The sequence below is a fragment of the Mobula hypostoma genome, chromosome 14 (genome assembly GCF_963921235.1).
Source record: "Mobula hypostoma chromosome 14, sMobHyp1.1, whole genome shotgun sequence".
NCBI lineage: Eukaryota > Metazoa > Chordata > Chondrichthyes > Myliobatiformes > Myliobatidae > Mobula > Mobula hypostoma.
Window position 1 is genome coordinate 36000962 of NC_086110.1, and position 13994 is coordinate 36014955.

Sequence of the window (13994 nt, forward strand, 5' to 3'; positions counted from 1 at the left end):
TTTGGACAGCATAATAATTGCTCTGAATGTGGCAGATCTAATCTGAAATATATCCCAGGTTTTTAATCAGATGATGAATAAGGGGCTTATGCATTATACTTAAATGGTTATTATACAAAATACTAGTCCTGAGGTAGATCTACAGAAATGCTGATGATTGCAGTTCTCCTCATTTCTCCTTACTGAGGTATTCTGGCTTCAAACAAGCCAGCTGGAAAAAATGCCACAGTGTCAGGGTGTCCAAACTTAAAGGTCACAAGCAACACACAGGCACCTCAAATTCCTTCATCAGGAGATTGAGTTGGTAGAATATTTTTAATATCTCACACTTCTATGCTGTTCTGCTTTCAGCCTGCTTTGGTTTAAGCTAAAGATAAGGGGTTGTGATGTTCATGCTTAGGAATGTAGTGTCATCCAATCAAGTTGGTGGAATTGGGAGAAGGTTCTAGAGAATGCTAAGTGGAGAGGTTTTTGTGGCGGACACTGGTGTGGGTCAAGGTCTTTTTGGCGGGCGATGGGAGAAGACAGGAGGGAACGTGGCTGAGGATGCTGATCCTGTCGCACAAGGTGCTTTGTGCATATGAATGGCTTCAAGGAGGAAGGACCAATACTCCTGTGGGTGAAGTCCATTTGTTCAAGATGGATTTTGAGCAACATTCAGAAGGCAGTTTGTGTTCCTACACAGCTCGTAGGTCTAGCACGTGAGTTAAAGACAACTTCAAGATGAGCTCCAACTTATGTGTACATTTGGACTGGATTAACTGTAATGGGCCCTTTTCAGTTTTATCTTTTTCTTTTCCTACTAACTGTTCGATAAAGCTGAAATTTATAAAGAAACTTTCTTTATAATTGTACGCGGTGTACAATCTGTTACTACTTGCTGATGGGTAATTGCAAGGGAGCCCCATTTACACAGTATTTACTCAGACTGGGGTGCTGGTGGTTGAAATAGCCCAGCTCTCCTGGTCTGGTGGGACCCAAATCATATTGACCCTACCTAGATGTATGGAATTTGAGAAAGGTGATTTTCTCATCACTGAGTCCATTGGCTTGTTAGTGAGGAGCTAACCAGCCGAGCTTCTAGAGATGCCCGGTAAAAAGGGGCTTCATTATGGGGGCTCATCTGGGAGATGATTCACTGAATACTGTGTGATTGCTCTGAGAATTGATTAAGTAGTTTGTGTGTTTAAGCCTGTGTCTTGTCTGAGACAATGATTAAGGTACGTGATTATGGATGCCGCACGATTCAAACAGACTACCTGTAACTAAGGCTTGTGTTCGGAGTGGGGTGGATATTTGCAGCCCAGATGAATTGTTGATCAGGGTTTTACGTAGTGTTGAAATACTTAGGGAAAGCCATGATCAAGGAACGGCAGCTTGATGAAACAGCAGGCAAAGTTGTCATTTTAGTTCAGACCAGTGATGATGTGATGGGAGTGATCTGCCTATTATGCCTGGGGTACCTGGATAAGCAGGGCCATTGTCCATCCATACTTTTAGAGAAGAGGGTGCTGAATTGGGTCCATTTCCCGTAGCTGGGGGCAGAGACGTCAAAGACAAGTTGCTGTCATTTCTGCGGAGTGAGAGGAAGGAGTTGTCTGATGTGAATGGTCTAATGAGTCCTTTAGCAGTTGATTTAAAATCTGAGTTCGTTTCAGCTATTACGTCACAGGTTGATAATGCAGAAGTATACGTATCTGAAGAGAGTCAAAGGTATTGTAGACTGAGAGTGTTCTCTGGGGCCAAGCCCACACCCAATGGAAAAGAAGAATATGAGGCTTGGGCGAACAGACATTCCAGTCACTGAATGAATGGCAGTGCTCGGATAATATGAAAAAATAGAGACAGGTAGAGAGCTTAAAGCAGCTGTCCCCAACCACCGGGCCGTAGAGCATGCGCTACCGGGCCGCGAGGAAGCGATATGATTTGGTCGGCTGCACCTTTCCTCATTCCCTGTCACGGCCACTGATCAGACATTACACATGCGAGGTCATGACCCGCGCGTCATCCGTGTCAGGGCGGGAAGGCGATCAACTCCTCGAGCTTGCAAATGACGACGGGCTGAAAAGTATGTTTGACATAACATCTCTGTCGGCATTTTGGATCAAAGTCAAGGCTAAATATCCTGAGATAGCCACGAAAGCACTGAAAACGTTGCTTCTATTTCCAACATTTTTCTGCGGAGTTTTCTGCAATGAATGCAACGAAAACTAAATTGCGGAACAGACTGGACATAAGGAACCCCCTTCGAGTATCGCTGTCTCCCATCACCCCTCGATAGGACGGCGTTGTTGCAGGAAAACAAGCCCAGGGCTCCCACTGATTCAGCGATATTGGTGTGTTGCAATGATTTTATATATTCATAAGGAGAAAATATGTGCTGTGCGTTTAATATACAAACGTTACTTAAAATGTTATGATGCTATTGACTGATAACTGACTTATATAACCATATAACAATTACAGCACGGAAATAACCGATCTCGGCCCTTCTAGTCCGTGCCGAAAGCTATTCTCACCTAGTCCCACCGACCTGCACTCAGTCCATAACCGTCCATTCCTTTCCTGTCCATATGCCTATCCAATATTTCTTTAAATGATCATATCGCACCTGCTTTTGCCACTTCTACTGGAAGTTCGTTCAATACTTCAAGCTCCCCTGATAATTGACTTATCATTATATCCATGCAAGGAAAATGTGCGCTCTGTGTTTAATATTAAATTCGTTAGATAAACCTTTTTAGAAACAAAATTGAGTGTATTACCCACCTATCACCTATATTCCGGTACTGATTAACATCCCCGCCCCGCCGAACAGAATCGCCAAAAAGGATTTGCTTGGGGGGGGGGGGGTGTGTGAGAAGAGCGGCAGGTCACGACGCGCATGCGCATTGGTGCCCGCGCAAGGCTTCATGGTCATTGTAGTCTTTTGGGTAAACACATTTGACTGCTACTCTTGTTCTTTGGCAACCCTACCCCCCCGCCCCGGTCGGACGGTCCGGAAGAATATTGTCAATATTAAACCGGTCCGCAGTGCAAAAAAGGTTGGGGACCCCTGGCTTAAAGGGTCCAGCGGCTCATATAGGCAGAAATTTCATTAGCCATGTCAGCTAACTAGCTGCAAGCTCTGGAAGATGCTTTTGGCCCCGCTGGAAGTGCTGCCGATCTTAGAATGACACATTTCAGGAGGAAGAGAAGTTGCCTTCATTTTCAGGTTGGAGAAGCTGCTGCACTGTTTGTGCCACAAAGGGGGCATTCAATTGTCTGAGAGAAATTGTTTGAGGGTGGGGCAAGTTGTGAAGGGCATGCTGTCACATGACACGATTGCTGTACATATTTGCGTGACCCGCAAGATGTGCCATCCTCCATCTTTTACCAAGTTACTCAGAAGTTAGAAGGAAAACGTGATGGAGGAGCAAGAGGCTCCGCCAGCAGGGCAAAGCCCTCGGTAGTAATCTCTGTTGCTAAAAAGGCCCCTGAAGCCACACAAGTGGGGTTTTTGCAGGATGTCGTGAACGATCTGAGGGCTGAGGTATTTCAGATGATATTGGCTGGTGCTGCCACCAAGCATGATAAGGCCGTTAGGAAGCTGGACCCACTGGTGGGATGTAGCAGGATGAAGGCCGCTACTGAGCGGGATCCCTTGACCAGGGAAGTGACTGGTATTTTCTGTTACAACTGTGGAGATGGCGGACATTTCAAGCGAGAGTGTGAAAGACAGGAAAATCTTTGGAAGGTAAATCAATGGTTAATCTAACGGCGAAGAAAGGAGGTAAAACTATGGAGAGACCCAGTAAAGGAATGGGCAGGCGTTTCGGAGAGGATATGTTCCTATCAGTGTATCAAGGGAAATGCTAAAGTGCGGAACACTATTTCGGAGGTTTAGTGGGACCAAGTTCTGATGTATCCATATGGATTAAAGGTGTTTATGCTAGAACCATACTTGACACAGGTTCTCAAGTTACTTTGCTTTATAGATCCTTTTGCATCCGGTATTTGGCACACCCACTCGATGCCTTTGAGATTCAGGGGCATACCCATGACAGGTTACCTGTCGTTGAAACTGGAGTTTTCGGAAGCAGATGTTGGAGTAACTGAGACTATTGAAATATCAGTGTTGATCTGCTCAGATCCAGTTGAAAAGGGTGGATCTTCCATTCTTGTGGGAACAAATACTTCCATTGTGAGAAGGCTCATGGGAGTGTGCAAGTAGAGAGATGGGGAGAACCTTTAGAAAATCTTGTTCATTCACCCTGTGTTCAGAGCTGCTTTTGAGAAGGTGCAAGTTCCTTCTAAGAGGGATGATGAGCAGAAACAAGGAACTGTGTGGTACACCCAGTCTAAACCTGTCACACTACATCCTGGAGGAGTAGCTAGAGTGACAGGAACCCCAAGTTTGCCGAAATGCCAGGAAAATGGAAAAGGAGATTACCTGAGAAGATGCTGGGATGCGAAGATGCCTGTTCTACTGATACGACTGACGCTGATTACTTCAAGAGAACTTGCCACACTATCAGAACGACTGAGGACTCACCTTTCTGAGAGAGGTCTCATTGGCTGGCATCAGGGGAGGTTGAAGGTGTTTGGCAGCACTTGCTTAAACTGAAGGAAATTAAGTTCAGGTATGGAACAGTGGGACCAGAGCCACCGGAAGACACGAGTGATAGACAGGAAGGGTCACAAGTGATGGTTGAAATTGGATGAGCCAAAGATGGTATAAGGAGGTCTCAAAGAGTCAGGAAACCCCAGATAGGCTGACCTATGACATACCAATGGAGTAGAGTGCTGCATCTATCCCCCTAGATATGTCACTTCCATTTACAAATGGATTGGAGATCTGGATATTATGAAATTCTTTTGAAAATTGTATTATTAATGTCGGGTTGATAAACATCAAAGTCATGAAGATGTCACTACTTTTGGTGGGGGCGGGGGGGGGGGAGAGTGTAATGCCCTGGTTAAGATTTTTACTGCTATGCTGTAGGTATTTAATTTTAGCATTTCTGTAAGAGCAGTCTGTTCTGCTTTCAGCCTGTTTTGGTTTAAGCTAAAGATAAGGGGATGTGATGTTCATGCTTAAGAATGTAGGGTCATCCAATCAGGATGGTGGAATTGGGAGAAGGTTCTAGAGAATGCTGGACGGAGAAGTTTTTGTGATGGACACAGGTGTGTGTCAAGGTCTTTTTGGCGGGAGATGGGAAAAGACTGGAGGGAAGATGGCTGAGGATGCTGTCCCTGTTGCACAAGGTGCTTTGTGCAGATGAATGGCTTCAAACAGGAAGGACCAATACTCCCATGGGGAGCCCATTCATTCGAGATGGATTTTGAGCGACATTCAGAAGGCGGTGTGTGCTTTCACACAGACTGTGTGTCCAGCGCGTGGGTTAAAGACAACTCCAAGATGAGCTCCAACTTACGTGCACATTTGGACTGGGTTAACTGTAATGGTCCCTTTTTATTTTTTTTCTTTTGCTTTTCCTACTAACTGTTTGATAAAGCTGAAATTTGTAAATATACTTTATAACCGTATGTGGTGTACAATCTGTTACTACTTGCCGACGGGTAATTTCAAGTGGGCAGCTTTTACACAGTATTCACTTAGATTGGGTGCAGGTGGTTGAAATATCCCGGCTCTCCTGGTCTGATGGGATCCAAGTCATATTGCCCCTAGATGTATGGAATTCGAGAAAGGTGGTTTTGTCATTAGTGAGGAGCTAACCAGCCATGTTTCTAGTGATGCCTGGTAAAAAGTGGTTTCATTTAAAAGAATGTTTTTAATGATGAAGAGCCAATTTTTGACATACCATTCATCTATAGCCTCTTTCTTTCTAGAGCAAATGAAATCATGGTTTAATATCTCTCCCATTTCATGCACATCTGCTCTCACCCCATCCTCCCGCCACCCCACTAGGGATAGGGTTCCCCTTGTCCTCACCTACCACCCCAACAGCTTCTGGGTCCAACATATAATTCTCTGTAACTTCCGCCACTGCCAATGGGATCCCACCACCAAGCACACCTTCCCCCCTCCTTCTGCTTTCCACGGGGATCGCTCCCTACGCAACTCCCTCGCCACTCGTCCCCCGCCATCGCTTCCCACCGTTCTCCCTCTCGGCAGGGGCGTATCTACGGAAAATAGTGCCTATGGCAAGCACTGAAATTGCGCCACTGTCCAAATATCTGACACCCATCTTTTAGATAACTTTACCATAATATCAGCTCAAAAATACAAGTCAAGCTCGCTAATCTTTTAATTAACAAATTATGGCGCTACATGAAAATTATAACTGCACCTTCCCTGCTTTCACTGAGGCAAATTGGTCTATGATATGATCAAAGTCAGTTTTTTTCAGTTTCTTCTCTTACTACACTCAGCAGAGCAAGATCACAGAGTCTGCCTTGACGCATGGAGGCTCTCAAATACGAAAGTATTAGTTTTAACTTGCTGAATGATCTCTCACAGCTGGAGATGGTTAGCATTATCTGAACAGCAATGCGAAGATTGGGGAAGACGCTCTCATCTCCATACTGAACAATAAATTCAAGAAGCTCTTCAAGTCTTGATATTCTCATGTTGACCCGCCTTGATAGCAACATTCTGCAATTCAAAATTTCTTCATATAGCTGCTGTCCATCAACATCAGAGCTGTACAATTTGCCCAAATTTTTGCACTTCTTCTTAAGATCATTACTGTCAGCGCCATAACACAGTCCCTCGACATTGAGAAGGAACCCAAACTTGGTGTCAGTGTCGTGCAAAGGAGCGAACCTTTCGTCCATTTCTCTGTGAAGACGGTCGAGTGTTCCCTTCATGACTCTTTCCATTTCCTCCTTAGCTGTTAACCCAGCGTCTCTCGAGTTCTCAACAGCCATTCATTTTTTTCGTCTCTGACATCTTTCAACTTCAATATTCCATTCTAGACAGAGACTGACTCCTTCTTTGAGTGACTCACTGACCAACACTTCTCTTTCATCATAAAAATGATCTCAAAGGGTTTTCAAATCCAGGGCAGCATCATGGAAGATCATGCTAGGATCCTGCATCCTCTTTTGAATACTGTCAATGCGAATGAGTACTTTGTTCCAAAATCCTAGCAAAATCAGAAAATCGTAACTCAACATGCGATTGTACAGCTGCCTTGTATCACTTCTTGTTTCACTGGTCTCGTTTTCATTGTCTATCATGTCCTGGAGAACTTGAAGTATCTCCTCAAGGTACTTGTTGATGGGCTTCACTGCTTCTGTCCTTGCACTCCACCTGGTTTTGGACTCTGACTTAACAACTACAGGCACAGCGTTTTTGAGTTTTTCCCAGTGCTGTGTTGAATGAGAGAAAAACATGTAGAGAGCTTCGATGGTTCCAAAAAATGTGACCATCATTGTATCCTGCTTGGCTGCATGTACACCCACCAAGTTGAGTGAGTGATTGTCGCAATTCACAAACACTGCCAGGTTGTTTTTCTTACTTATTCTTTGATGAATACCACTTCTGTGTCCAGCCATCACAGCAGCGTGGTCATAGCACTGTGACGGGCAATCTTGTAGCTCCATTTCCTCCTTCTCTAGCTGTTTCAAGATGTCTTCAACCAGGCTCTCAACATCCTTCTGGCTTATCTCGATAAAACCAAGGAAGGACTGTCTAACATGGACTGTTTTCCTCTCAAAATCAACTTCCACAAACCTCACTACTTCTGACATCTGCTCACGGTGTGCCTGATCAGGAGTCGAGTCGAACATGAGACCATAGTACTTGGCTTTACAACTGCTTCTCAGTAAACTCTGGTGAACAGTGAATGCCAACATGTAGATGAATTCGTTCTGGATACCCGGTGAAAGATAAGACGTGGATCCAGGATGACTTTCCGAATGAGTGAGGTGTTCTTTCATGACAGGGTTAAAGATGGCCATTAGTTTCAGTAAGCCAAGGAAATTTCCCACATTGGAGTCATCGTCTAGCTGAAGTGACTCCCTGTGTCCTCGCAAATCCAGGTTCTGAGTCGCAAGGGATTTTATGCAGTGAAGGATTCTCGTCAAGATATCACGCCACTTCTGCTTTTCCTCCTCAATCTGTGACTGAAATACCGCGTCAATAACTCCTCTGTTTCCAGCTAAATTGCTTTCCATTTCTTTCCACTGTGTGAAGCATTCCCGATGATTCTTGTCATTTTCATGAACACTAATCCTTTCAGGTGCTTTCCACTGGTTGAATGCACTTTCCTGCTCCATTCAGGATTGATGGTCTGACTGGGAATAGAGAAGACAATAGATACAAAATGCAGACTTTTTAGAAGGGGAATAGACCAGCCATGAGCGAGTCGCTCCCTCACCACGACCATTTCCCAATTTCCTCTTGAACCAAGTTTTGTTCATTGACCAGTTATTTGTTGTTAGGAAAGGCCCCTCACTGTTCTGGAAATACTTCGAACCCAGCTTTATTATTTCTGTTCTCAACACGTCAGGCAGAATTGCTTTTCCAGTATCCTTGTCGAACTTCAGAAGCCCAATGTCATGCTGTTCAATCACTTCTGGTATGAAAGTTCAAGGCTCTTCGACACCATCCAGTTCACGAGGTTCAGTGTCGTCAGGTTCAATCTTGTCAGGTAAAATCTCGTCAATAAACTCAACATCACCACCACCACCATCGTCCTCCCCACGTCACGTCCACGCTCTCTGTGGCAGCCTCACTCTGAATCTCGTCATACTCGGATTTACCTGACTTGACTTCCTCCTCGACTTGTGACACATTTGTGCTTGATCCGCTTTGGGATTCTAACAAACTTGTAGCAGGTGCAGGTGACTCCATGGAATGTGTCGAACTACTTGTTCCGGGCTTTTCAAAGAAGGGCATGAAGAACTTGCTCGACCTCATGGCTTCCTTCGCCTTCAACCTTCGTCTCTTCTGTCCTTCAGCTCTACTTTCCTTCTTCGTGAAGAAACATTTCATGGTCTTCTTACACAATGCTCTGAAATAAGGCCATCCTAGTGCTTCTCACCCATGATAATCAAAGACAGATCATACATCTGAAGAAAATTCTTTTTTCACTATCCGAGGATGGCTTGTCTGACTTTAGTAGAAACTGCTCAGTGGCGCCCCCCCTTCAAGTGGCACCCAGGTCACGTGCCATACCTGCCGTACCTTAGATATGCCACTGCCTCCCGGCACTTATCCTTGTAAGCGGAACAAGTGCTACACCTGCCCTTACACTTCCTCCCTCACCACCATTCAGGGCCCCAGACAGTCCTTCCAGGTGAGGTGACACTTCACCTGTGAGTCGGCTGGTGTGATATACTGTGTCTGGTGCTCCCAGTGCGGCTTTCTATATATTGGTGAGACCTGGCGCAGGCTGGGAGACTGTTTCGCTGAACACCTACGCTCTGTCCGCCAGGTAAAGCAGGATCTTCCAGTGGCCACACATTTTAATTCCACGTCCCATTCCCATTCTGATATGTCAATCTGTGGCCTTCCCTACTGTCAAGATGAAGCCACACTCAGGTTGGAGGAACAGCACCTTATATTTCTTCTGGGTAGCCTCCAACCTGATGGCATGAACATTGATTTCTCTAACTTCTGTTAATGCCCCTCCTCCCTTCTTACCCCATCCCTTATTTATTTTTATTTCCCCCCTTTCTTTTGTTCTCTCTCTCACAATCTCTCCTTGCCTGCTCTCCACCTTCCTCTGGGCTCCCTTCCCCTTTTCTTTCTCACTAGGCCTCCTGTCCCATGATCCTCTCCTTCTCCAGCCTTGTACCCCTTTTGCCAATCAACTTTCTAGCTCTTAGTTCCATCCCTCCCCCTTCTGTCTCCTATCATTTCAGATCTCCTCCTCCCCCTCCCACTTTCAAATCTCTTTCTATCTTTTCTTTCAGTTAGTCCTGACGAAGGGTCTTGCCCAAAATGTCAGCTGTACTTCTTCCTATAGATGCTGCCTGGCCTGCTGAATTCCACCACCATTTTGTGTGTGTTTCATGGTTCCATAATTTGCATTTGTCATACTTTTTCCAAAATACACACTAAATACTGGATTATCAGGAAAAATTGAAGTATTTCTCTTACTGTGTTGCATACTGCAGAGATAAAAGCTGCTTTTCAACAAGAGGACTTTCTGGTTGGCAGTGGAAAAATTTAGCTGTGCATTACTGATCATTGGAATTCCTCAGTGGAGATTAAGAGAGAGACCATCTTTGCTGCTGTGGCTATTTGCGAAATATTCAAATTATCCAGATTATCAATCTTTGAAGTCTTAGAGCTAAGAAGACAATAATGAGAAGTTACTAAATTGATGATCTTATTGTTAACACTGTTGATTTGTGCCGATTTTAACAGATGCTATCTGCTAATCCTCACTGATTCAGCTCCACAGCCTGTGAAATTGGTTGATTTATAAGACCAGGAACATTGCCTTGAATCCATGATATGAATTAATTTCTGAAGATTTTTAAAAACCCTTAATGACTGTGTATTACAAAGAGCTAAAATAAGTTGATAAGTGGCCATCAGCCCTCAAGTGAATTGCTGGTGTTCTACTGCTCCTGGGGAAGTAAATCTTGAACTTGCCTGTAAGTGTGAGAAAGATACTAATGTATTGATCTTTTTACTCTATTGTTGGGCTCCAATAGTAGAGCCTAGTCTTGATGGGATTCCCTAGCTTTACATAAACATTTGAATTAAAATTACTGGTCTGGACATTAGGAGAAGAAAGGGATGGATTATTATTACTATTTTATTTTATTTTGATTTTTGTTACTTTTAATTAAAAAAAAATCTTATTAAATGATTATTAAAGCAATCTACAGTTTTTAAATGTCTGCATATCAGAGATATTGAAATATTGTTATAATTTTGAAAAGTTGCCAGAGGAAGCCAGAGATAGGAACTCAGCACAATGCTTTGGGGCCTTACACCATTTTACTCCTGAAGCCTCGCCTCAGGAATGATGGTAGGGTTGATCAACTTCCTCTCACTGACTCTAATAAATGACGAATGTGCTGAGATCATGGCTGGTAGAGCCAAGGCAGCTTGAAGCAATTTGTTCACATTTTATGGAAGACATAATTTACAATATGTTTCTGAATATCTTTCTCTTCCTAGAATTAATTAACTTTAAAATTATTATGTACTAGTAACTCTATCCAGAATTAGATTTCACCATTGATGCAATGAGTTGTGTGATGATATTGGATTTGCTGTCTGTAAAATTCTAAACTGAAATTAGATCTTAAGCTCTATCTGATATAGGTAGCTATGGTTACCCTCACTAGTCTTCAAAGGCTAGGTCACTTCCCTGTTTATTCTCTATGTTGAGTTTAGCTGCCACTACCCACTATCTGAGTGGCATCCTCCTCCCCATCAAGGAAGAGATACTTCCAGCTAACAAAGTGGTTTAAACACAGTTAATTTATTTTTAGTGATACATGTTTAAATCCAGACAAAATTCTTAAAAAAACATTTAACGTCGACTGTACCTCTTCCTTGAGATGCTGCCTGGTCTGCTGCGTTCACCAGCAACTTTTATGTGTGTTGCTTGAAATTCCCGCATCTGCAGATTTCCTTGTGTTTGCGGATTTAAAATTCACAGAGGTTTTCCATTTTATAAAAGATTACCACATTAAAAATTATTTCTGAAACACAATAGATTTCCAAAAGACAGGTACAATTCCTATGAGTTAAAAAGACATACCAACAATTTTCAGAGAATGGGTAGTCCATTGCAGAAATTGAATGCAGAGGAATGGATTCTAGTCACCCTTTCTTTCTGTCATTCTTCTTTCTGTTACTTAACCATTCCTAACAAGCCTGACTGCTGTCTAATATCTATACTGTTGTTTTTTTGCCCTTAGGTGATGTCACACTCATATGATATTTTTTCAGATACCTTTTCAAACAGTTGGCCCAAAAACTTCTGGCAACAGAGTTCCTAAACACCCCCAAAATTAATGCTGTGAATGCTGACCCTCTGAGTGCTCAAATTCTCCAACTTTCGATAGATCAGCTATTTGATGTGCTCAGTGATAGTATCAATCTGATCTGCAAATGTCCTTGACTAAATAACTTAGGCAGTGTTGTCTGGTTTAATACAAGCCCAATTAACACAACTCCATTGTCTTACACTGCATCTCTTAAGCAAACAGCTTTGCACTGTGGGTCATTGGCTTATGCTCTATAGATGGCGTTGTTTGTTTCCAAAGCTCTCCTTTTAACTTCAGACTCATTACTACTTTCCATTTATATTAAGAACTGAAGGCTGAATCCTGTTTATTATATGAAGCTGAACAAAGAATATTGGTTGGAAGTTTAACCTACTCAAAACATCTCTTTGATCTCTACAAGTGTCAACTGCTATGCTAGAATGCTGATCTTGACAAGAAGAGCCCCCAGCCCTGGACAGTGAATATTCATCAGAGTTGGATCTTGCTGTTAGTCATTATTGGTCATGTGCTATCTTGTTGCACAGGTGGACTTAGCAAAGAATCAAGGAGGAGAGATCAGTTGTGCAGAGCTGTGATGCAGTTATTTTTTCTTAAATTGTAATGTTTTTAGAAATCTGTCACTTCAACATGTTTTAATTATATTTATTAACTTCTAATTTTGAGTCATTTTTACAAGCCTCTGAACACTGGGTACATTTTGAAAAGGTGTGAAGGCCTTTGACAATTGTCACATGTCAAAAGAGAGTAAACCACAATATTTTCTCTCTCAGGCTAGGGCTGCTTGATCCTAGCCGTGGTATTAAGGTCTGGAGGGTCATTCAGTCCACAGGAGCACAAGCTGTAGGGTAAAATAGCCATGGGAAAGAACAGAAAGCATACTAGGTGAGCAAACCTGATTATGCAATGGCCTAATCTAGATTTTACTGATGATAAACATTTCAACTATATAATTCTTTTCTGATTTAAAAAATGTAGAACAGTGTTGGTTTGGTTTAACATTGGAAGTAAAATAACAGCCTGCATATAGCCACGGCCAGCTATTAATGCCCTAGCCTAATACACTAAATTTCCAGTTTGTTTAAAGATAGTGCATCCCTACCTGTGTGAAATGTCACTTATGGACTGCCAGCAATTTATCTTCTCTGATAGTTTCATTAATGAGAATAGCCACCTGGGAAGTGAGAAATGTTATTCGTTGATTTCTTTCAAATGTAATATTAGTTAATTTTTGAAAAACTGTGTAGATTATCACTCCTCTGAAGGATTTTGTAGGGACACTCAACTAGTGATGTCTTAATTAGAAGTATATTAATCTAAATGCAACTATTTTACTACATAGATGCATAGCGCTATCAGATATGCTGTTAATGAATGAACAAGAACAGAAGGAATTTTAGCTGTGTTCTCACCTCCCTAGAGTTAGTCACCATTCATGATAGAGAAACTGAAGCATTACATTCATCAAGTGATTATCCCTTCTTCTGAACTTTTAAGTTAGGGATGCTGTATAACATAACTCGGGCACAGACAAAAGCAAGCCCAGCTATAAACGAAGAGAGTTGGCCATGGGGTTAGCAACCTACCCCACAAAAACTCAGTGGTACACAACTACCAACAGAAGCTCCAAAGAACTCATCCCTTTGGAGAGGAAGGATCTTCACCTAGGACAAAGGGCTCTGGCAAGCTGCTGTCAGTGGCCTATGACCCAGTAGAAGTGATGGGCTTAAATAAATAAGTCAATATGCTGCAAAATATGAGTAGCAATCTCATTATTACTATAAATCCTATCTTCAGTATGGGGTTTTACACTATACCAAATATATATTGAAGTATGATTCATCTTTTGATCAAAGTAAATAACAGGACAATTAAACTACTCTAAATTTATGTACAGAAAATATTAAGAGATCTCACATTAAGTAGTGATACCATTATGTTGGAATGGCTGGCTTATTGGATATATTCAGGCTTTGACTTAGAAAGGCTTTTCTCATTAACTTGTTGAAGTTCAACTTTAATAAGCATTTGAAATGAATGAAAAATGCAAACACCAGTACAAAAAGTAA

General features: G+C 42.5%; 1 long non-coding RNA gene across 1 annotated transcript in view; it reads left to right on the forward strand.

Moving 5' to 3' along the window:
* Positions 1 to 3022: 3022 nt before the first annotated feature.
* Positions 3023 to 13994, forward strand: part of LOC134356494 (uncharacterized) — a 220195-nt gene continuing 209223 nt past the window's right edge. Inside the window, exon 1 of the long non-coding RNA XR_010020368.1 lies at positions 3023 to 3214. This is a non-coding gene — a long non-coding RNA (uncharacterized LOC134356494). The remainder of the gene's footprint in view (positions 3215 to 13994) is intronic.